This window comes from Saccopteryx leptura, chromosome 6, assembly GCF_036850995.1.
Source record: "Saccopteryx leptura isolate mSacLep1 chromosome 6, mSacLep1_pri_phased_curated, whole genome shotgun sequence".
In the NCBI taxonomy this organism is placed as follows: Eukaryota; Metazoa; Chordata; class Mammalia; order Chiroptera; family Emballonuridae; genus Saccopteryx; species Saccopteryx leptura.
The window spans coordinates 189,772,478-189,797,208 of record NC_089508.1 but is presented as its reverse complement, the minus strand read 5'-3'; the positions used below and the strand labels follow the sequence as shown (position 1 = coordinate 189,797,208).

Here is a 24,731-nt window from a genome sequence, read left to right as displayed (position 1 = left end):
CCACGGATGGGGAGGGCTTACGACAGATGAGCCAACCCAGTTCCCATTCTTTGCTATAACGTAATTAAGGGTCCCGGTTTCCCTCACTTCTTATCCAAAAGAATCCGCACAAACACGCCATTCTTGTGGCAGTCGTAGTCTAAGCGAAGGGACCCAATGCAGCAAAAATAATTACGTCTCTGTGTTGGAAGGGATAGAGCCACAGGGCTTGGCTCTGAGTCTGATGCTCTACTGTTCAAGGACTGTGTGATGGGGGGGTTCCTACCGGATGCGCCCGGGCCGTAGGGAGAAATGGCAGGGTCTCAAGACAAAATTAGCGGAGGCCAGGCGACCCCCATTTTAAATCTGCCCCCTAAATTCAGGGGTTTGGGAATTGGCCGCCCTGGCATCTGCGGGACAGACACAGATTCTCCTTAGCGAGAGTGGAGTCTGTTAATAGACCCCCAGTGGTTAATGGGCCTGACAGGAGTTTGACACTGATTGGATTTTACAAGCTAGTGCCTCTGACTCAGGAAGCCGATCAGATGTTGCAAATCGATGGGCCCTTTGGGGTGCTGCTGTCTTTGCACAGAGCCATAGCGAGGTGACCTTGGACGCCTGCGTTCTGAAAGCACAGAGAGAGGATGTCAGAATGGTGAAATAGCCAAACTGATCAAGGCCCTGCACAGTGCCCTGGGGGACCCTCCTGCCAGAGAGAGACGCTCTCTCTGCACAGAGACTGTAATTGTACGCTCCTTCCGCCTCACCCGCCCGGACAGCTACAGGCACCAGTCTCCTTTTAAAAAAAATACGTAATCCCTTTTGCTCATTCCACAAACATTTGTGCAAAAGCTTCGTTAAAATATCACTTGGTAAACAAACATTTCCTGGGCCACTCCTCCGCGCCAGGTACAGGCCAAGCACAGGGGACCCAGACGAGATGATGACGCGGTCCTTGCCTGCAGCACCTTAGAGTCCAGAGACCCACATCCTGTGTGTGCCCTGTAATGGGGCTGGAAGGGGGGACCCGCAGAGAGAGCAGAGGCGGTCAGAAGGAAGGCACGCGGGCACTGGGGGACCCGGGAAGCCTCCCAAGTCGAGGGCATTCCGGCTGGGCTCTGAGAGTAACATCAGAGCTTCCTCTGTGCACCAGGTTGCAGCAAAAAGCGATGCCCGCTCCCCTCCAATCCTTTAATAAGTATATCTTCCGATGTGAAACTCGGGTACTCGTGGTTCATTGCGGGGGGAGTGGGAGAAGGATGTGAAAACATGGGTCACCTGCTCCACCCACTGGTTCTGGGGCTGAGCAAACCGGACATACGGTTTAAACGGGACACCACGGGCGCTTCATGAAGGGGAGGGCTAAGTGGTCCCGGGGTTCAAAGAGCCTCCGGCCCCCCTGACTGCAGCCCCATCTACGCCGACATGTGCCGCGCGGGCAGGCTTCCAGAAAGCCGAGACTGGAAGAGCGCGGGGTCTGCGCATTCCAGACATTCTGAGCGTCTGCGTGGACGCACGCCCTGCGTTCCTGCGAGGAGCGCCCGCTGGAGGCGCTCCTGGAATCTGACTTATTTGTCCGTAGGTTGTTTGAAGATTTCCAGTGGAGAATTGGGGGGGGTCTTCATTCAGGGAAGCCAAGCGTATATGCTTAAAATGCCAGTGAGCAAGAGCTTGTCATTGGTATGCCAAGAGAAAGGCAGCCGCCCACGCAAACCGCCACCACCCTCGGGTCACGACTGCAGCCAATGTCTGAACTTCAAGTCCTCCTGCGAGGCTGGGGCTGGGGCTGGGGCTGGGGCTCGGGCTGGGGCTGGGGGCCTCGGCTGGGGCTGGGGACCTCGGCTGGAGGAATCCCGTTGTTTGGGGGTTTGTGATTAAAATGTTCTAAAATCAATTGTTCGGATGTTGACACAGCTGTTAATGAATTAAAAAAAAAAACTATTAACTCGTACACCTTATAAGATAGATTGTATGGCATGTAGATTGTATCTCCATAAAACTGTTACCACATTACAGAAAAGGAGTGTGGAGAAGGCAGACTGGGTGGAACCTCAGCCCTACTACGCGCACCGGTCGTGGGGCTGGCAGCTAGTCTTCGAACCCGGTGGAGCTTGGACCCTTGGTCCCTCAAGTGATAAAATACAGTCGGGTCACATTTATGTCATGGAATCGGCGTAACAGGAAACGAGAGGCCGTCTGTGACACTGCCTGGCCCATGGAACACACCCAGTGGATATGTGTGCCTCTCCAAGTCCCTGTTACACACTGGACACTGGGGACACAGAGGCAGAGGGGACTTTGCTCCTGCCTTTGAGGAGGCAGCAGTTTAGGGTGAGAACAGTCAGTGACATTCGAATGTCATCAGTGCTGTGACTCGGGGACCAGACTGTGCGGGAGAGGACAGCTGGAGGGCTCAGGAGGAGAGATGTCACTCCTTAGACAAGGCCTCCCTGGCCCCCGTGCCCCACAGCCCTCACACTGCCTGCCCCGACCCCTCCTTTGTCTCCTCCATGGCACCGTCTGAGGGCATCCTGACCCTTTTACTTGGTGCTTCCTCCACGCCTGTGTTTCTCCACTGAGAACCGGCGGCTCCACGAGAACAGGGCCCCTGTCTGTCTTGATCTCCAGTGGCCAAAACAGCGTCCTGCACTCAGTGCACACTCAGTTAAGTATTTCCTGAATGAAAGAAAGCACCAGGATGAGGCTAGAAGACAGGAGGGGAAGTGGGGACACAGGTGGGGCGACCCCAAGAACAAGCTGTGGCCCTCTCTGGAGGGGGGCAGGGCTCTAACCACCACCCAGCTCTCCAGCTCCGTTGGCTCCAGTCTATGAAAACCACAGCAGATCCTGGTAGGCCTGCTGAGCTATGTTACTATAGTAACCATCGCCATGGCACCAGAGGCCTGGATCCAACTTCTGGCTTTGCAAAAGCCCTGAGCTCCTGTCCCCCTCCCACAGTGCCCTTCATCACAGAAAGGGGACATGGCTGGGCATCCACCTGGGGTCAATCAAGCAAGGTTATGGCCAGGTACAGGGCACAGGACACAGCATTAAACATCAGCTATGCCACAACAGATGCACCTGCCCAAGGCAGATGCAAACTGGACATTTACTAGCAATGTCAATTTGCATTGCTTTGCTTAGAGAGGGGGCTGGGAGGTGGGTTTGGACATGCAGCAAGCCCTGGAGCAGAGAGGCCTCCCTGTGGGCTGGCAGGCGGGGCATGGAGCTCAGAGCAGGGGGCCTGGAAAAACCCGGTTCCTGTGCCTCTCTGGCCTCACTCTTCCATTCTTTAAAATGGGAAGGCTGAACAGCAACGGTCAGCCCATTTCAGATATCAAAGAAACGAGTACAGTGACGTGTACCTGGTAGGTCACTGGTAAATATTTAGTGTGTCCATTAACAAATAAGTGTGAAAATTAATGTCATCTCTCAGTCAACAAACCTTTAAGTTCCCTGCTCTTCCCTGCTCCCACTTTTGTCTCATGACCTTCCAAGCCACCTCCTCTTTTCTGCCACACCTCAGAGTCTCTCCTCGGAGGAGTCATCACAGGGTCCTGAGTCACGGACTTGAGTTCTAATCCAGACGCTGTGACTGGCTGGCCTTACGACCCGGATTCGCTGAGTCACTGCTCAGCTGTCTGCTTCCATTGAGATCCTCACAGTTGTAAGACTCAACCAGGCTGGCTTCAGCCCAAAGGACAGGTGAGATCAGGGTTCCTGAGGCAGCCAACAAAAATTCAGGATGCCCAGTGACATCTGAACTTAAGATGAACAGCGAATAATTATTTAGTATGGGTATGTCTCGGATATCGCACACAGCTTGTCCTTATACTAAAAATACACCTTGTTTACCAGACATTCAGATGTAACTGGCCAACCTGTAGCATATCTGGCATCCCCCGATGGGGTAGATACTCGCTAACTCATGTGACAAGCTGGATCCAGGAGTGAAGTGACACCTGCGGGTTCTCTCTCTCTCTCTCCTCCCATTCCCATCACCGGGCTCTGGCGTCTGCCACCGTGGGGAGGCTCACTCCACAGCACCGTGCGGCGTTTCCACCTCTGGGCGTATTTCCCTGGATGGACACACGTGCTTTTCAACCTGCCCTGGCTTAGCGAGGTGTGGGTTCAGCGTGCACAGATATCGAGCACCTACTTATTCTCTGTGCTCTGCTGCACAGGTGGCTGGAATCTGGCGTGCAACACCCTCCTAGAACAGAAAAGGCTTACCGCCGGTGACCCCTCCCCCCCGCCCCCTCCCCCCAGTAACTATGGAAACAGAGCCAGGAGAGAGGTGACTTTCACCTGGGGAGGGACTGGGGAAAACTGTGAAGGAGCTGGCCCTGGCACTGGAACAAGAAAGATGCATTAGATTGGAGCCATGCAGAGGTGGAGAGTCAAGGGCATTCTCTGCTTGGTGAACCGTGTGCAAGAGCTTGGCGGCAGGTCCCGGCCCACAGACTCCGCCTACTGCTCTGACTCCGCCTCGCTCCCCTGCCCCGCCCCCTCACCCCAGCGCTCCCCAAACTTGACTCATCCAGGTCAGCCCCTTCCATTTTCTGCTGTCACCGCGTAGAGCCTGGGCTCTTATTTATATCACGTAGTTCTTTAGATTGAGTCACTGATTTTCATAGTATAAGATTTATGTTAGAAGACTCTTTTATCTCACAGCAGTAATTGGGAGATAGATTTTGCTCACTATAAATAGACGGCCACCAGAAAAAGAATAAGAACATTGAAAGCAAAATCATGTCCCTGAAATCCTGCCAAGTACTCCTGCCGGCGAGGTGCTGACTCGGCAGCCGTGCTTCCTTTGTTAGAAAGAGAACAGGGAGGCATCAGAGATACCCCAACACCTGCCCTGAGATCATCTCCTTGATATCTGGTTGACCCTTGAATGACACAGGATTAAACTGAAAAAAACAAACAAACAAAAAAAAAACCCTAGTATAAGTGGATTTGCGCAGGTGCAGACCGAGTTGTTCAAGGGTCAACGGTATTTTCGACCCGAGGTTGGAAATCGGGGATGCAGACGGCCAGCACTGTAGGGGTCAGTGACCCTAATCTCTGAGTTGTTCAAGGGTCAACTGTAATCAGGACTGGGAGGGGACTGAGACAAGCGAGATATCTTCTTTAATGCTTTTTCTGTGTCCTCCCATTAAGGAAATTCTAGGTACTACTGGTTTCCCCCGCCCTTTGGGGAACTGTCCCAGCCAAAACCTGACCCAAACCCCAACCACATGCGCTCAATTCTCACCCAACAGCAAGTCTACCCTTTTTATATTAACTTTCCACACACGATCTCATGTGTTTATTCATTCTTTCACGCAAACACATTCAACAGCTAGGCCCTGGGTTTTCCTTTGCTTTCATTTGAAAGACTGCTTATTGCGTTTTAAAATGAAACCGGCTGTTTCCAGCTCTCCGCACGTTTTGACTCTCCGCTCCTCCCCCCCACCCCACCCCCACGCTCCGGGCAGCCTCACACGGCCACCCATAGCCTCTGTGGGCTGTGCCCTGCCGCACTGCCCCATTGGGCATCAGGCCCGGCACGCCTTCCTCTGGCTCCTAGGAGTGTTGGCTGCTGGTGGCTTTCACTGAATCCTTCTCTGGGGATGACCCCAGCCTGAGAAGAACTGTGTGGCCTTAGTTCCGGGCCCTCCCCAGGAGGCAGCTGACAACCAAGGCCTGACCGATGTGCCGAAACAAGCTGAGACGCTTCGCTTCCATTCAGGACCACTCTGCAGGGTATCCTGGCTCCGAGCGCCCAGTGGTCACCGACTGAGGCACTGTGACAGCTGCCCTCCCCCCCTCTGAATTCTCCCGCTGGCCCTGCTCTGCTTGGTCCCTCACAGCTGTGGTTCGCCAGCCCAGTCCCCAGAACCCCATCTGCCTCAGAGCCTGCTGCCTGGACCTCTCCACCCGAGACCCCTACAAAGGCGCCCATGCCCGACCCGGCAGTGTGGCAGCCAACCCTGTCCCCCGCGGGCCTCTTCCCACCCGGGATAGGCAAAAGCTGACCCTCGTGGAGAGCCCAGGGTCACCTCGACCTCCACAGGCCCTGAAAGTCTGGAGGTGGTTGGCTTTCTTTATCTGTTTGAGTACATTAGCTAATTAGCTTTGTTCTCAGGCCCCATTACGGTGTTCTCAAGTGGTTCGTGGCCTCGGCTCTAATGACAGGCAGGTGCACTGGCCGGTGGGGAAGACACTCTCGTTCAGGCCCAGAGGGATCCGTCCGGGAAGGGGAGGGGAGATTGGATTACGGGGTCTCAGGGAAGGGTCGCCCTGCATCCCACCGCTCTCTGCCTCTGAGCAGGAAGAGAACGGTCTGCAAGAGGTCCTCCCGAGACAGGCCCAGGGGGCCCGAGTGGATCGGTCCACCTCTGCTCCGCTCTGCAATGGCCCGTCTTTAAAAATAGCCTAGCTCTGCCCCGGGCTCGACCTCTATCTAACATTTCTTAAATTTGATAGCAAATTACGGTCTCAGCGGTTTCCTAGGCTCCCTGATCTGGCCTAAACCCAGTGATAAAGGCAGAAAACACACGGAGTGAGAACGTGGGGGGCGGGGGGGGGGGTAGCTGGTTCTCGTAGCTGCTCTACAGTAGCTGGTGCAATACCTCGTTCTGATCAAACCATACGCAGAAAGCCTGGCCTCACGCAGAGATGTTGTTGGAAAAGGGAGACGATCTTGTGTCTGTTTCTTTAAGGCTCTGGTTAGTGTTAGCTTTAGGGTTATGGCTAGGGTGAGGGCTGGGTTTTGAGTTAGCATTAGGGTTAGATTGAGGGTTTGGTTAAAAGCTAGGGTTGGGGAACGCAAGATGTATTGTCACAGCCTTTTCAGATAATGACAGTCTTTGGCGGTACACTTTGGCGCAGAGGCAACTTGGTATGAGGACAGGAGGGCTCGTGGGTGACGCTGCTTGGCACAAGCTGGGCAGCAGGACTCTCTCTGAAGGAGCTGCAAGGTCCCCACGTCCAGCCCCTGCTGAGAGTCACAGGGGGGCGGACCAGGCAGTCCAGACACACCGTTCATCAAAGAACAGAGAAACAGAGCGACCTCAGGGCCAGGCCACCCAGCCTGTCATCACCCTGGGTGTCCACCCCAAAGGCCTGGACACCACACCTACTTGATGAGTGCTTACTATATGCCCGGCCTTGAGCCAGCAGCTCTCCACATCTCTGCTCTTCAGACAACCTGACACACTTAACAAGGATCGAGGAACCCAACGCACATCTGCGCCTCTATGTAGCATGGAAGAAACTAAAAAGATTATACAACTATTCATTCATTTCAAAGGAACAATAACAAACTTGTTACCTGTTAACATGGAATGTGGTTTATGGAAAGCAAACTCTGTTTGCAGAATAAAGTCATTTCAGGAGAGGTGCCATCTAGTTTTCCATATCTGCCAACGTCTTGAATTTCCGGCTTAGAGGAAGACAGCTGGGTTTTCGTAGCTGCTCTACAGTAGCTGGTGCAATACCTCGTTCTGATCAAACCATATGCAGAAAGCCTGGCCTCACGCAGAGATGTTGTTGGAAAAGGGAGACGGTCTTGTGTCTGTTTCTTTAAGGCTCTGGTTAGTGTTTGCTTTAGGGTTATGGCTAGGGTGAGGGCTGGGTTTTGAGTTAGCATTAGGGTTAGATTTAGGGTTTGGTTAAAAGCTAGGGTTGGGGAAAGCAAGACGTATTGTCACAGCCTTTGCAGATAATGACGGACAGTCTTTGGCGGTACACTCAAGCTTGACCAGTGGTTGTTGCCATGTCAAATCTGAAACCAGGCGGATGAACTTTCCCGCTCAGTTACCTTAACATCCGCGGGGTCTGTCTTGCACTTTGAATGCATCTTTTTTTTTTTTTTTTTCTGAAGCTGGAAACAGGGAGAGACAGTCAGACAGACTCCCGCATGTGCCCGACCGGGATCCACCCGGCACGCCCACCAGGGGCGACGCTCTGCCCACCAGGGGGCGATGCTCTGCCCATCCTGGGCGTCGCCATGTTGCGACCAGAGCCACTCTAGCGCCTGGGGCAGAGGCCACAGAGCCATCCCCAGCACCCGGGCCATCTTTGCTCCAATGGAGCCTTGGCTGCGGGAGGGGAAGAGAGAGACAGAGAGGAAGGCGCGGCGGAGGGATGGAGAAGCAAATGGGCGCTTCTCCTGTGTGCCCTGGCCGGGAATCGAACCCGGGTCCTCCGCATGCTAGGCCGACACTCTACCGCTGAGCTAACCGGCCAGGGCTGAATGCATCTTTAAGCCAGGCATGATTTTATAACACCTCACAATGTTCATTTAAAAGATTACACCACTGACACACACTGATCTTCCAAATATTGACCCATTTCATGGTACAGTATCAATAAATCAAATTCCTTTGTGGTCCTCATCAGAGACGGTTCATGGGAAGGTGTCAGGCTCGCACGGCGGCAGATCAAGTTTTCCAGACTTTTAGTTTTCAGTGAACAGCTGGATTTTAACAACAGGCCACCAAGACTACCAGTAGCTTTCCTTAAAGTGCCAGGCTCACTCGTTCACTTTGGAGAAAACACCTGCCAAGTATCCAGTTCTGAATAGCAATAGCTTGCCAGTTCTCGCAAGGGAGGTGGTGCACAGGGACCATGAAGAAAGCAGGGACCGACCCAATCCTGAGCTAAACCATCACAAGTGTGCTTTCCCTCGACATCACTTTGCCTTCCAACATTGTGCTTGGGGGTCCCACAGGAGTGCTTGTATGTACTACCCCCTTCCTTTCCCCTTAGGAAGTTCTTAAGTGAAACTGACACGTTTTAACGCAGGTGTGTGATGGGGAAGGAGTCAGTGGTTCCTGGTGCACGGTGGTGCCACTTCCTTGATCTGTGCAAGAGGCCAGCACTTTCCCCACCACCAGTGCCAACATCAACAGGATGGAAAATGCAAATCACGTCCTAGAGTTATTATGAAAATATTTTTGACCTCAAGGACTTCCTGAAAGAGTCTGGGGGACCCCACAGGGTGTAGACCACACTTGGAGCACAGCTGAGCCAGGGGAGAAACTCCCCACGTGGCTGAGAAGATAGACCATGAACAGACACAATCGCCATATGATGGGAGGAGAGCTGGATATAGGCCTGGAAGAGAGAGTGACTTGCTTTGCATTGTGGAAACTGGCGCGGATTTCTCAGTGTTGGGAACTTTTGGAATGGGTCTTGAGGGTTGAGTAGGAGTTCATCCAGAAAGATAAGGTGGCTCTTTCTAGTCCCTATTTCAGAAGGACCGGTCCTAGGAAAGCAAGGCTTTTAGAAACAGGTTATCAAAAAAAAAAAAAAAAAAAAAAAGTAAACAGGAGAGTTCATATTATTAATAAATAAAAAGTAGTGGCCACCACCATGGAGCACCTGCTGTATACCTCAGACTTCACCTATATTATCATATTTAATTCTCTTCCAAAACCCTATAAAATGCATGTAAGTCTTGTCTTCGTTCAGAAAAGTCAGGTAACTTTCTCAAGGTCACACAACAAATTCACGGAGAAAAATCAAGATTAAAACCAGAGGCGCCTGACTCCAAAGGCCACTTGTTTTTTCTGTTTCCCTCCCTAGGGGTCCTGGGCCACCACCACCCTAAATTTCTGTTCTTCCCTTCTATTGACAGAAAAAGAAGAAGATTCTAGGCTTTGGGATTCTAGACTTGGTGACGGGCCCTTGCCTGAGCAGTGACCTCTGCCAGGAGCTCCTTCCCCCTTCCTCCTTCCATCTTGCCCTGCTGTTGGGATCCCACCAATCTTTCCAGGTCCAGACACCCCCTCCTCTCAAACCTTCTTCATCTCTGAATTGTGTTGATGTCTTGTATCATGGTGTCCCTTCAGCTAGTGACTCATTTTTTTTATCTACTCCCCAGACCCAATAACCCTGTCATTAGACTGCAGGCTTTTTTTTTTTTTTTTGTATTTTTCTGAAGCTGGAAACAGGGAGAGACAGTCAGACAGACTCCCGCATGCGCCCGACCGGGATCCACCCGGCACGCCCACCAGGGGTGACTCTGCCCCTCCAGGGCGTCGCTCTGCCGCTACCAGAGCCACTCTAGCGCCTGGGGCAGGGGCCAAGGAGCCATCCCCAGCGCCCGGGCCATCTTTGCTCCAATGGAGCCTTGGCTGCGGAAGGGGAAGAGAGAGACAGAGAGGAAGGAGGGGGGGGGTGGAGAAGCAATTGGGCGTTTCTCCTATGTGCCCTGGCCAGGAATCGAACCCCGGTCCCCCGCACGCCACGCTGATGCTCTACCGCTGAGCCAACCGGCCAGGGCCTAGACTGTAGGCTTTTTGATGGCTGGAACCACATTGAGCTAAAATTATATTACCTCACCTGACCTGTGGTGGCGCAGTGGATAAAGCGTCGACCTGGAATTCTGAGGTTACCGGTTCGAAACCCTGGGCTTGCCTAGTCAAGGCACATATGAGAGTTGATGCTTCCTGCTCCTCTCCCCTTCTCTCTCTCTCTCTCTTACTCTCTTCTCTAAAATGAGTAAATAAATACAAATAATTAAAACTATATTACCTCTTGGTTCTTGTTTTAGCCCCTTTGAGCCTCAGTTTCCCCTCTGTCAAGGGGGGAGAGCAGCCCCTACCTCACATGGTCCGTCGTGCTGAGGATTAAATGCATTAGTATACAAACAAGTACCTAGGAAACTGCCTGGCCCATAGTGAGCACTCACTCGGTGTGAGCTGCCTTTGCTGTTATTATCATGACAATAATTACTGGAGTCAAATGTCATTACGGGGGAGGGGCGAGCACACACCTCCCCCTTATTGGTTTCATGGCCCACTTTCTCATAATAAGGGCAGGCTCTATTAACACCAGGCATCGTAAGCTGCTCTAGGAGCCTGAAAATATGTTCAGTTATTTGTGACTTTGGTTTTCCTGCAAGGAGTTTTCTATTCCTGGGGGTTGATTCCTGTTGGGTCCCTCTGTTCTGATCCCCGTGCCTGCCAAGCCTCTGGGGATCTGAGAAGTCTGAAAATAACTCAACTAGGTCCAACCACAGAGCTCTAGGGAAGGCCCCGGGGCGCTCGGAGACCTGATTAAAAATGCAGCAGGGTTGGACCGGTGTCAGCCGGGTCTGCGCCTCCATTTCCAAATTCCATGCAAACCACCCGGCCTGGACTCCTTGGATGAGGCAGCCCCTGCGCACCCCTCTGGGCACCTGAGAACAGACACTAAATTGCGAGCATTCCACTTTGATCTCTGCAGCTGTCACTGCGGTAAGCAGGCAAGGAGAGCTCCCCTGTCCCCACTCGGCCTGCCTGGAGTGAGCTGGTGAGCTGTCAGAGGGCTGGGATTGCTTCCAAGGTTAGGGAACAAAGCCCCTTGCAGTGAGACTGCCCTGGGTTTGGTTACCCCGTTCTTGATAGGTGACGAGCCCCTGTCATCGTGTGACTTCTGAGGGCAGGACGCTGCTGCGTGTGAGCTCTAAGGGCCAACGGGAGAGAATCAGTGACGTCAGGGCTCCCCGTCCCGTTTCCAAGCACGCTTCTGGCCCGCGGATACCTCCCTTAGAGACGGCGAGAATCTCCGCGGAAAGACTTGCTAGGGCGGCCTCATCACCGCCCTTCGTGTTTCATCCTCTTTCCCGGCTTGGTGCAAAGGTTCTTCTGGCCGGTGTCATGGAGGAGAGCAACCTCTATGGCCTGGGCTCGGCCGCGTTCGCCGTGGCAGCAACGCTTGCTCATTCTACAGGCCAGCCATGGAGTGCAACACTTCACGTGCATTGTCTAGTGATTTTCAACTGGTGCGCCACAAGAATTTTTAAAGCGTGCGCTATCTGACTACTTAGTCAGGGGCACCGATCTCTTTTCCCTTAGATTGCCAAATAAAAACAGAAATGACAATAGCCAACACAACAGTAGCCATTTGGTGTGAACGCCCTGTCTTGGACCATAAACATATAGATCATGTGACAGAGCTGTATCTTACTGGTCACCTTGCATAGTGAGGCTGCGTCTGATTAGTTAATTCTTTTTTATTTTTATTTATTTATTTTTTTGACAGAGATAGAGAGAGAATCAGAGAGAGGACAGGTAGGGACATGTCAGGAAGGAAGAGAGATGAGAAGCATCAATTCTTTATTGCATCTCCTTAGTTGTTCATTGATTGCTTTCTCATATGTGCCTTGACCGGGGGTTGGGGGCTACAGCAGAGCGAGTGACCCCTTGCCCAAGCCAGCAACCTTGGCCTTCAAGCCAGTGACCTTTGGGCTCAAGCCAGCAACCATGGGGTCATATCTATGATCCCACACTCCAGCTGGCGACCTTGGGGTTTTGAACCTGAGTCCTCCACATTCCAGTCCGACGCTCTATCCACTGTGCCACCACCTGGTCAGGCTGATTGGTTAATTCTTGATATCAGAAATCCTTATATACAAGTATAGGCACCTGATGTTTTAAAAATTCACTTTGGAGCAAAAAGGGGTAGGTAATTACTATTATTATTTATATTTTGTAAATCAATCAAAATTAAACTTTTTTTTTTTGGTCAGATCACCAAAAAATATATTTTCTGGTGTGCTGTAGAAATTTAATAGTTTACACATGCCATGAGATAAAGGTTGAGAATGGCTGATCTAGGTCCATGCTCAGCACAGCCCTCCCGGGGGACTCTGGGAATCTCTGTTTTGGGGATGAGGAAAGCGCAGCTCACAGAGGACAAGGCAGTTGTCCGAAAGACACTGCTCCCAGAACCGGAACCGGGACCAGCAACCCAGCCCAGGGCCACCGGCTTCCGCAGCGTGGCCTCTGCCCCTCCCGTCTGACTTTGCCAATGCGCGTAGCTGGAATCAACGGGGTGAAGCTGCAAGGAGCGCTTTGGAGGTGTCCCCACCTGCACCAGACCTGTGCCCAGACATGATCTTGTTTCATCCTGAAAACGGCCAGGGAGGCGGGGACTGCCACCCCCGGTGGACGGAAGAGGATTTGGAGGCTCCATCTACGGGCTGATTTGCCTCAAGCAGAGCAGGACCCAGACTCTGGGCAGTGAGAGCCCCGGGTCTGTGCCCCTTCCGCCTGGCTCACTGTCTCTGGGGTGCTAGCACACCCGGTTCTCCTGGGGCGGGGGGGTGGGGGGTGGGGGGTGGGGGGGTGGGGGGCGGGGGGGCGGGGGGGGGGCGCTTCCGTACAAGGCGCACAGTGGGCGGGGCCGGTCACTTTCCGGGAGAGGAAAGGTCTGATGCCATAAGATTTGGGGAGGGGACTGATGAGGGGGAAGGGTCACACAGGACAGCCGGCCCCCAGGCTGTGGGAACAGGGAATCTGGGGAGAGACGAGGGGCCCTATGATCGTGCCTGTTCTCCCACCTTCCACCAGAATCGGGAGGGCCTGGTCCCCCCCCCCCCAATTCCAGATCATTCCGCATGTCAGGGCTCAATTTAATCACCATGACATCCACAGAGCCTTCCTGCAGCCCACACTCACCGTGACGTCTGCTCGCATCTGACCCTGGCTCTCAGTTACGTGCAGTCACCGGCGAAGGTCTGTCTCCAGGGTGTTCAGATGGAAGGTTCCCATCACAGAGGGGTTCTCCTTGGGGTAGGGAGTTGCCAAGAGGGAGGCCCCTGTCCTACACTTTCCTTTCTCACTTCTCACGGAACTCAGAAGACTGGAAAGAAACAAATACGTGCTCACAGAAATACACGCGGTATCGCACCGTGCCCCGCCTGCGGAGGGACAGAGATGGACTCCTGTCGATTCGGTCCACGGATCCGGGGTTAGCTGACGTCCCTGCAATATTACATCTCCTGATGGCCACTACACCCCAAATCAACGGCAGGTGAGTGTGGGCTGATTTAAGGAGGAGGAAAGAGAAAGGAGAGGAGGAAGAGAGGGAGAAGGGGGGAGGAGAGGGGAGGAAGATGGGGGATGGGTAGAACAGGAGAGGAGATGAGCAGAGGAAGGAGAAGGGGGAAGGAGGAGGATTTTGCTCTGGAAGGGAACACGCAGCTTAAAACTGAAATGGGTACAAAATCAGACTGGAGACAGACAGGGCCTCTTTCCTCAAGCATGAATTCTATTTTGCCCAATCTTAAAAATATTTTTTTTTCCCCGCCGTGCAAAGCTCCCCTTCTGTGATTGCTGCCCCCAGAGGTGGGTATAACTGACTTCATCGGGGGCGAAAGCCCAACCTGCCACAGCACGAACGACGTTCAAGACCCTGCCGGGTTCATCGCGACAGACATCTGGCGACAAAGTCAAATCTCGAAGCAAAGCAAAGTAGACAAGTGGCAACGGGCAGCCTGCCACCCCTCTCGTGGCGCGGCGCGCAGTGACACTGTGAGGGCCCCCCAAGCGAACAGTTCACATCCCAGGGACCCCCGTGCCCACCACAACCCTGGACATGGGAGATGCTCCAAACACCGTCACCTGTCCTATCTCCTAAGTTTACAAACGCAGCCACCTAGCATCAGGTCTAACCGCTCTCATTCGCATCAGGACGCACCGGCGGGTCTCATTACTGGTCAGATGTCAGACTCTCTCTACGACACGGTGCTCATATGTGTTCCCTTTGGCCTGGGTTCTGCATAAGGAGCCTCGCAGATGACGTGGGCATTCTGGGGACTTATTCCTGACAAGCACCTCACCTGAGCATGCATACCTGTACTATCGGATCGGGTTGGACCAGATGTGGATCTGCAAAACGTATGTGGCGTGTCTTGTCCTTGTCTTTTTCTGTCGCTCATCATGGTTCAGAATTATGTATGTGTGGGTTGCCATACTTTTGTGTCAGTTCCACTAAACATACTGCAGTCTTTGAGGACCACGATCACTTCAGTTTTATTCACCATATAGTTCCCCATGTATATATACAGTGTGTTCGTAAAGTCATGGTGCACTTTTGACCGGTCACAGGAAAGCAACAAAAGACGATAGAAATGTGAAATCTGCACCAAATAAAAGGAAAACTCTCCCAGTTTCATACCTATTCAGTGTAGTTCAATGTGGGCTCACGCACAGATTTTTTAGGACTCCTTAGGTAGCTATCCCGTATAGCATCTACAGACTCATCACTGAGTGAAGGCCTACCAAAACGAGGTTTCTCCACCAAACTGCCGGTTTCCTTCAACTGCTTATCCCACCGAGTAATGTTATTCCTATGTGGTGGCACTTCGTTATAAATGTGCCAATATTCACATTGCACTTTGGTCACGGATTCAAATTTAGCGAGCCACAGAACACACTGAACTTTCCTCTGTACCGTCCACATCTGGACTGGCATGGCTGTGGGCTGCTCTGCTGTATACATGGTGTTACCTCATCATCTGCACATGTGCACATGCTGCCACATCATCCTACAGAAACTGGGAGGGTTTTCCTTTTATTTGGTGCAGATTTCACATTTCTATCGTCTTCTGTTGCTTTCCTGTGACTGGTCAAAAGTGCACCATGACTTTATGGACACACTGTAGTATGTGACCTGGCGCTAATATAAGGCACAGCACATGGGAGGTGCTTGTCAAACCCCTATTGAATCATAGGGGAATGAATGAATGAATGAATGAATGAAGCTGGATGAAATGCCTCTTAGCTTCTTAGCTCCTTTTGACAGGAGGAGTCTCAGGCTCTCTCTATATGCCCCAGAGGGCCCTTGGCTGCCGGACTGACGTGGTCAGCACTTTATGAACTGGCTGGTCATGCCAACATGGTGCTGAGATCCCAGATCTGACCTCCGCGTAGGGCTGCAGGTCTTCTGTTTGGCACAGCTAAGACCAGGGAATGCCTGGTCATGGGGGTGCGCTCATGCTGGGGGCCTACAACACGGGCCCACCAGGAAGCGTACTTGACCACTGTCCCAATCAGGGCCAACTGGAGTGGGCATCTCTGGCTGTGGCCAGGCGGCCCCCACACACGGAGGGCGGGGGGGGACGGACGGAAAAGAACACCCCCCCCATGCAGGTGTGACCTCGAGGGCAGGGAGACACGCACTTTTGAGAAGGTGGGCCAGACGAAGGAATGCTGAGTCTGGTGGCGTTCCAGCTCCATTCGGACAGAACTGTCCTTGAATGCAGAGTCACAGCGGGTACAGGGCGAGGAGGGGGCCGGAGTCGACCCCTGGGGGCGCGCAGTGAGAGCGCTCCGCCCCCAGCACAGCCCCAGTGCTCTGCGCTGACTTCCCGTGAGATGACTTCTCCAGGGGCGCCCAGAGCTCACCGGCTACCCCTGCCCCTCCACTTCGTCCACGGAGGTCAGCCCAGCCCTCCACGCCTGGGGACCAGTTTCCCCCGCCCCGGGATGCTTCGTCCTCAGGTCTGAGCGTGGCTGGCACCTTGTTACTCAGATCTCAGCTCAAACACTGCTTCCCACTGGAGGCTTCCCTGACCGCCAACATATCTATCTGCGCCCAAAAGGATTCTGATCTTGACTTTGCTTGTTGGCTTCCTGCTTGCTTGTCGGCTCAGAGAACTGAGAGCATGCCACCTTTTACTTAGTCTTTTGGCTCAAATCCTGGCACAGGGAGGGCGGCACAGAAGGGGGCAGTCGGTCAGTATCTGTGTGGCAGGCTGAACGGCTGAGTGCACAGGCCCAGTTAGGCAGCGAGGACCAGCACAGCTCCCCGGGGTCTGCTCTGTGCCAGGCCTTCCCGGGCACGAGACTAGCCCCAGTCTCCAGGGGCTCAGGCTAGTGCTCTGCAGATGTCTCCCCACGTCGGGAAAGGGAGCTGGACCCCGGGAGGATGGTAGCCGGTGGTTTGTATTTTTATTGAGCACAGACTAGAGCAGGCCTGGCCAACATACGGCCCGGCGGGCCGCGTAATGAGTTTATGCGGCTCGCGATTAAATTTTTAATATTCCCCGCCACTTTAAAATCTCAGCTACTCAGAAGCGGAAGCGTCTTTGATTATTGGAAATCGAGATATGTAAGAAGATAGTGATACGCGAAAAAGAATTCCGCGGGTAACTGATCTAGGGGTAACTTCCAATAATTGGTCAAATGGATTCGCGATACTTCTTTATTTTTTTAAAAAAAATTCCAATATAAAGATTTACAACTTTTGTACTCGTCTGTACTCGATACGAACTGTTTGACGTTTAGTGGCGATGTGAAACCCACATTCTTTTAGGCGGAGTTTGCCAGTGCGCACCCAAGGTCAAACAATTCGTTATTTTTGTGGTCACATGTGCTGAATCAAGTGGCATTGTAGCATAGACAATAGCTGCAGTTGATAACTGAAAACCTGTCCAGGCTGTTTGTAAAACGAAATAATTGTTTTATTTGCGATATACCCCCTTCAAGCTCATTCTATTAATTAAATATTGTTGCGATTAATTGCGATACAGTTTGGATATTTATACAGTAAGTAATTATATTTTTATTAAAATAATATTGTATATTAATTTTTTTCACTCACATTTATTCATAAACAAATTACATAATAAAATTTTGTTTACTTAAACGAATTGTTTTTGTATTTAACATTTTTTAAATTTTAATATTTCATCCGGCCGGCCCCGTGAAAAAAGTTTTCTTTCTAATCTGGCCCTGGGGGCAAACACTGTTGGCCACGCCTGGTCTAGAGGGCGAGGTCTTGAGTGCAAGCCTTTGTTTACTCTGTGGCCTCCCTGCAGTGGTCACCATGGTGATTCCATTTTACAGGTAAGGGGATGTGGGTAAAGCAGCTTGTTCAGGGTCCCCAGGCTATGAAGCCACAGCCGAGTTCAGGGAGACCCCGTGCGGAGGCCTCTCTCTCTGCTTCCTGTACAGGTCGGTGTGCAAGCCCATGACCCAGGGGACAGGGCAGAATAAAGAGCCCTCTGCGTGCAACTGCTCCACCCCTCCTCCCACACTGTCCCTGCGTGGGTCCCACGGCCAAGGGCAGGGGGCCCAGAGCAGGAGCTGAGCCCCAGCTCCTGCAGCTCAAGGACACCCTTGTAGCTTATAGCGACCCCTTCCACAGTGGTCTTCTAGAAAGTTTTTTCTTAATTAAGGGTAATTAAAATTCCTCGGGTTTTGAGGATTTGTTAAAATTCCTTTGTGTGTGTGGGGGGGGGTGCGGCAGAGATGAAGGCATGTGGGGTTAGTGCTGGTGTCTGAGCTCCGGGGACATGTGGGGTGGGGAGGGGGTGGGCAGAGGACGAGCCAGGTAGGTGGGCTGGCCTCCCAGGACTCGCTCCAGTTTGGGGCCGTTTTCTCCCCAAATTCTGACTCCCCAGCCCACCAGCCCGGAGCCCTGGCCCCAGGCCGAGGCCCAGAGGGCACTGGGGTGGGGTAATGTGCCTGGCCCAGCATTCCCTAGCAGGTCCTGGAGGCTGGGCACGGGGACCTCTGCTGAGACACTGGAATTTTTCCATTTCAGGCCCAAAGTTCACTCTCTTTCTTTCATTCCTTCATTCCTGGCAAAGGCACGCTCCCTCTGCCTCCTCCTCCTCCTCCTCCTCCTCCTCCTCCTCCTCCTCCTCCTCTTCCCGCTGCTAGTCCATTGTCATTCCGGGGGCATCTCAGCCCACTGCAGGCCTAGTGGAGCCTTGCTCTCCCCAATTCCTCTGTCTCGCTCTCCCCAATTCCTCTGTCGGATCACTGGCAGGCGAGGACAAAGCCATTAGGAGCAGGATTCGGTGACTAGCTTTTTAATTTCATGGCCGGAGGTTGTCAGGACAGTGCAGAGAAAATTGCCAACGATCTGGAGAACTGGAGAACGGGCCATGAATCTGGGGCAGAGCGACTGAGAACAAGGGCGCGCTTCAGCTGGGGGGGCGGGGCGCTGGCGGCCGCCCGGATGAGAAAGTTCTCTTCTTCCAGATTTCTTTGATTCGGATCCCGTGTTAATTTTAAAAGATCGATTCAGCAATTTTTCACCCTTCCTCAAGACAATGTTTTCTCCAGCTGGGAAGGGGGCAGAGGAGGGGTGTCCAGGGCTCCTTCTCTGGGGCGGGGGTGGGGGGGCACAGGGCTCAGTGGATCATTAGTTGCTATGACATGGAGGTCAGAAATTTGAGGGAGCCTTGTTGTATGTCCAAATCATTTTTGCAAACTTGGATCACAGCACCAGATTAAGTAAGGCATACTACTGTCAAGAGTGAGAAGACCCAAAGCCCAACCCCAAACTCGGCCAGAGTTGCTGTGTGGCTGTGCGTTAGGTACTCTCCCTCTCTGAACTCAGCAAATTGAGCAGAATGAGTAAAATCATCCTTAATCTTCTTTCCCACCTTTGTGCTTCTCTGCTATTCCTAAGCCCATCTGGAACCTTTGCATTACTTTAAACCTGGGGCCCCGGGGCTCTTGGGGGGAACCTCAGATGAGCCTGGACTGAGAGGACTGATCCGTGACCTCCCAGGAGCCTGGTGACAGAACAGCGTCAGGAAGGACAGCCTCCATTTTCCCCTGTCACATTAGCCTAAGACCCTGGCTGGATAGATTCAGGCGAGCTAACACTTATAAGAATAATGTGGTAAGCTTGCCTAGGGGTGTTATGGCTTCCAGAACTCTCTCAAATGTTTTCTCTTTCCCATGCATTGCTCCCCACCACTACCCACCCAATCAGGGAGGTCCTATTATTTGCACCATTTTACAAATAAGGAAAGTGAGATCCACATGTCCAAAGGCTGACCAAGCCTGACCAGAACCTCCCCACCCAGCATCTTTCAGCTTGCTCTGGGTTTAGGCCAGGGGTCCCCAAACTTTTTACACAGGGGGCCAGTTCACTGTCCCTCAGACCGTTGGAGGGCCGGACTATAAAAAAAAACTATGAACAAATTCCTATGCACACTGCATATATCTTATTTTAAAGTAAAAAAACAAAACGGGAACAAATACAATATTTAAAATAAAGAACAAGTAAATTTAAATCAACAAACTGACCAATATTTCAATGGGAACTATGCTCTTCTCACTGACCACCAATGAAAGAGGTGCCCTTCCAGAAGTGCGGCAGGGGCTGGATAAATGGCCTCAGGGGGCCGCATGTGGCCAGCGGGCCGTAGTTTGGGGACCCCTGGTTTAGGCAATGGTTGCTCCCAGCGAAGAAGTTCATGATGGGGAAGAGACGTCACGGGCATCTCGCCCTATCTACCCCTCCTGCCCCCCCCTGCAGCCTCGTGTGGCCACCTGATTGGTTGGATCAGTCCAAGGTGCTCCGTCTCAAGCAGCACAAATGGTCTCTGGCTGATTTAAGCTGGAAGGGAATCGATCGAGAAGATACAGGAAGGCTGGAGAACAAGGCTTAGGAAGCAGGCCAGAGAAAAGAGAGGTCACCCAGCCAGATCACAGCCCAAACTCTTGCTGTGGACCAGCCCAGCATTGTCACACGCAGAGAGCCCCTGGCACCGCAGCTGTAGCGTCACCTCTGCTGGCCTCGGCCATGTGCCTGCACCTGAGCTGCAAGGGAGGCGGGGACAGTGGGTGTCTGGCATTTTTATATAGGTCTCAGAGGGTGGAGGGTACCCTCCAAAAAAGAAGGACATTGAGAGGCCAGGCAAACAAACAGATGGTAAACGTGTACTATCAGTCACCTGAGGCTAGAGAATGCTGTGGGGACAAAAAAAAATCCTAAATCTGAGTGCCTTCAAACCAGTGAAGATTTATGTCTTCCACATAAACCCATAGGTTTAGTGGAGAAAAAGTAGTCTAGACTGTATCAGTCAGGACAAGCTGGGTAATGCTGTAACAACCCCCAACTCTCAGTGGCTCATAACAAGCAAGGCTTATGTCTCACTCTTGCTGCATTGTCCATGTGGGGCATGCTGGGGCCTAGGCTCCATGTCTCCTCACTGTGGGGCCCCAGATGATATGTCAGCCACTATCTTAAATTGTGTGTCAGATTGGTATTGCAATGTCCTGGCCCAGATGTGACGCAAGTCACTTCTGCTCATAACTCGCTGTCTAGAACCAGTTACATTGTCCCAAGTTGCCCTGAGGGCATCAGTTCATGATGGCCATGCTTCCCCGCTACCACAGGGAGGCAAAGCTTTCTCAGAATCCTCAGCTTCCCGCTCCTCGGCCAGAACTGGGAGCCAAGGCCAGTGGGAGCGAGGGAAGTGTGCGCTCTAACAGGGCACAGGGCAGCCCAAACACAGGGGGGTCTGCTGAGAACTGAGGGCCATGGGTACTGGGTAGGCAGCAGGAGTTCATGGGTGGACAGAAAGTGCCACTAGGGTGCTAGTGGTTGGAAGTGTGATGACAGAGGTAGACAATGGACCAGACCCCAGCAGCAATCACATGCAGGAGTTGACCATGAACTTGACTTCACTGAGCCCACCAACTTAGGGAGTGACTGAACAGTTCCTTATGTCATCACACAAATTAAAACTAGCAAAGTAATAAAAAACAAACACATATACATATGGTAAGTCTGGATACAAATTGATCAAGATTTCTGCCCAAGAACAGACTACCCCTGACCACATTAGGATCTTGAAGCAAGACCATGCTCTTACCTATTAGTTATTGAGGGCCTACTATGTGCCAACTTCTGCATATATGAGCCCTAATGTTCGTGAGGACAAGAGGTAGGTGTTGATATCGTCCCCATTGTACACATGAGCACAGGGAGGTTCAGATGGATTCATGGATTGCCCTGGGTCACACAGCCGATAAGCCAAGGTGTTTGATCCAAACCCAACCCAGATTCTAAACTTCTCTCTCTTTTCCCTACCTCACAGCAGGTTGCCCCTTTCACCAGGGGTGTTAAAAACGCCCCTGCGGTATTATCTGAGGGGGAGAGACGATGACAGTATTCCCTGGTGCTAGGACTCCGGCTATGAAAGTCTTGTTTCCTCAGTGTGTGTGTGTGTGTGTGTGTGTGTGTGTGTGTGTGTGTGTGTGTGTGTGTGTCATTAGAGATGGTGGAAAACATCAGGAAGAAACAAAACGAAGTAGTTGAAACCACTACAACGCGGTCAATATACTACAGACATTACCGGCGATCAGGACGCTCAGGCTGCCGCTAATGAAGAAACGCACAGCTAGCGATCCAGCCCGAGGTCTGCCCAGGCTCCGCGTGTCTTCTTACGGACGCAGGAAGATAAAGGGCCGGGCCTCGAACATGGCCAAAGACCGACAACCTCTCTACCTCAAGTGGGCATGGTGTCTAAATGCAGCCCTGGGTTCAGTCTTCCGGCTCTGGGATGCTCTTGATTAAGAATCAAGACCTTGGATTGGAAGGTTGGAAGGGTAGTTACCAAGAAAACCCACAGAAGGACTTCTAAGCTCAGAGTCCTCTCCCTGCCCCCACCTCCTAGTCCGGTGTAGTCATACATTACAGACAGCTCACTAGAGTGAACCCGACCCCTCTGAATATTGGCCGGATTCTGATAAATTAAAACTGACAGTCGCTTCCCTCGTAAATTTAGAAGTTTGTGGTGGGGGGAGGGGGCAGAGATTAACCAAATAGCCTCTTCGCATAAATGTAAAATTTGTGATCCCACGATGTATTAAGCATTTGCTAAAGGCCAGGAATTATATAAATGGATTTCCAAAATGGTGCTTAATCCCCTCCAGGGTCCTGAGGAACTGAGGCTCAGAGAGGTGATACAACTTTGCGAGTCACGCCTCCCCAAAGTGACAGAGCTGGGGTGCCAATCCAGCACCATCACGCGAAAATCCCACGCACTCACTGCGGTTTCCTATCTCTCGCAGAAACCTCCCGATCTCGTTTCTTTCCAGTTCCTGCCCTTCCTGCTTTGAGATCTGGGTGTGGGCTGTCTTTGACATAAACTATTCCAGCACCTTGGTATGTGCAACTCACTGGGATCAGGCAACTTGTCACAGATTTTAATACTCAGATCTAATCATTCTTTTCCCTAAAGGACACCCGAAAACAGGATTACTACCTGCGCAAAAGTGAAAACAGTCTGCGTGGAAATTTCTGAAGGTCCTAGATTATTAATGTAGCAATGGCGCCCCCTGGTGAGAACTGTTGTGTATTACACATTCCTTGACTTGAGGGTGAATGTATTTGGGATGAAGTGGCTGAGTTTGGATGAATAATAAGCCTCCCCTAGTCCTGATCACCTTTGCATCTCATCCCCCACCTCACTTATATCAGTTGCGGCAGTGAGATCACAAGTATGAGGTACAGCATCTTCTCACCATTCACGGTTCCAGCAACCAGGAAATGAGATCCCCTTGACCCACAATGAGATTGCCAAAGGGTAAACCATCTGCTGCCAATTTCCATGTTCACTAACCCAGATGAATCCATCATCTCCTGCTATAACGCTTCTTCTCTGAAGATTGTGGCTCCAAGTGACCTCCTCTTCCTTCTCTCTCTTTCTCTCTCTCTCTCAGATCTGGCCCCATGACAATAGGTAACAGACCAGAACTTACTCATTCACTCTGAGCTAGGCAATATGCTATGGGCTGGGGACACGGTGACGGACAAGTTGTGGTCCCAGCTCTAAAACTTACACTCTAGCAGGGGAAACATTAGACTATAAATTATTCACTTTTAATTATAATATAATAATTGCTACAACAATGAAGCTCTGAGTGTCTGTATCAGTGAGACAAGAATAGATTAGAAACTTTCCCTAAGGTAAGGGTAGGTGTGATGTGCTGGTCCACGTGATCAGGGGGCTTGAATATGGTATCTCCTGGAGCTAGAGAGGACTGGTGAGTGTGGGCCAGTCAGCAGGACTGGACGTTAGGTCATCTCAAGGATGGGGAAGTACTAAGAAAGAACAGTTGTCGTTATCTTAATCACTGAGGAACATTGAGCTGATGCTAAAGGATGAGTATAAACTAACCTGAGTATTTATTTTGAGGGTTCGTTTCACCTTTCCTGAAATGTGTGGAGAGCATCCTGGACCTCTATCTATTCTGTCTCTTCCCAGGAGCCAAAGATACTGCAAATTTTATTATTTACATCCCTTCCACTGCTTATTTAAGATGGGGAATAACAACAGCAGACACAATTCCCGGGTTGTGGGCAAGAGTTAATGGACAAAAGTCTCAAAGGATGAGAGGACAGTGGTCGCAGTCATTGGGTTCCAATGCAGAATTGTGGCTATAAAAAAACCCCCAGGAATATAAAGCCTTACCTAGTGTATAATGCCAGCTAGCCCTCGGGATGTAGTATAATTTAAGTTAAACACTGCAAGATGTCAGGAGGCCTGCGTTCAAGCCCTCCTTTTCGCCTCTAGCTATGTGATCTGGGCAATAAACTCTCTGTGCCTCTATTTCTGCATTTGTAAAAAAAGTGGTAATAATAGCATCTGCCTTTTAGATTGCTGTGAAGTAGTGTGTGTCAAGTTCTTAGCAGCATGCCTGGCATATTCCAATTACTCATTACTAGTTTATTCTTCTTAATATTAGTCTTACTGACAATATTTTATACCTGGCAGGAAATCTACACATGTTAAGAAGGAACTTAGAAAGACAATTTGCCATTATTTTCCAATTTTCTGAAATAACTACGCATTGCTATTAAAATCAGAAGGGGAAAAAGAACCTCATACATTTCTGAATAATAGAAATTTGAGGAGTCCACTGTCTTCCAAATTTCCCGGATCATATTGTCCAAGGAGGCCACGGGAGTGCATGTTAAAATTACAGATTCCTCGGCCCCAACCCAGAAAACCTGGATGAGAATCTCTAAGGAATAAACCTGTTAATCTACACCTGTAGTTAGCCCGGAGGGTGATTCTTATAATCATGCACTGCTAAGAGAGTCTGATTTAGAGCAAGGGTTGCAGTGATGGAGGAGAAAAGCCAGCCCAGGTGGCCGAAATCAGGAGGGCCTAAGCCTACAATTCCCATACTGCCCCGCAAACTGGAGACCAGCGGGTCCGAAGCCTGCCG

The 24,731-nt window shown here is 51.5% G+C and overlaps 1 protein-coding gene across 3 annotated transcripts in view; it reads right to left on the bottom strand.

Annotated features, from left to right (window-relative positions):
- The window catches only part of LOC136407727 (uncharacterized), a 362,146-nt gene that overhangs the window by 140,668 nt on the left and 196,747 nt on the right, over positions 1-24,731 (bottom strand). The window lies entirely within an intron of this gene.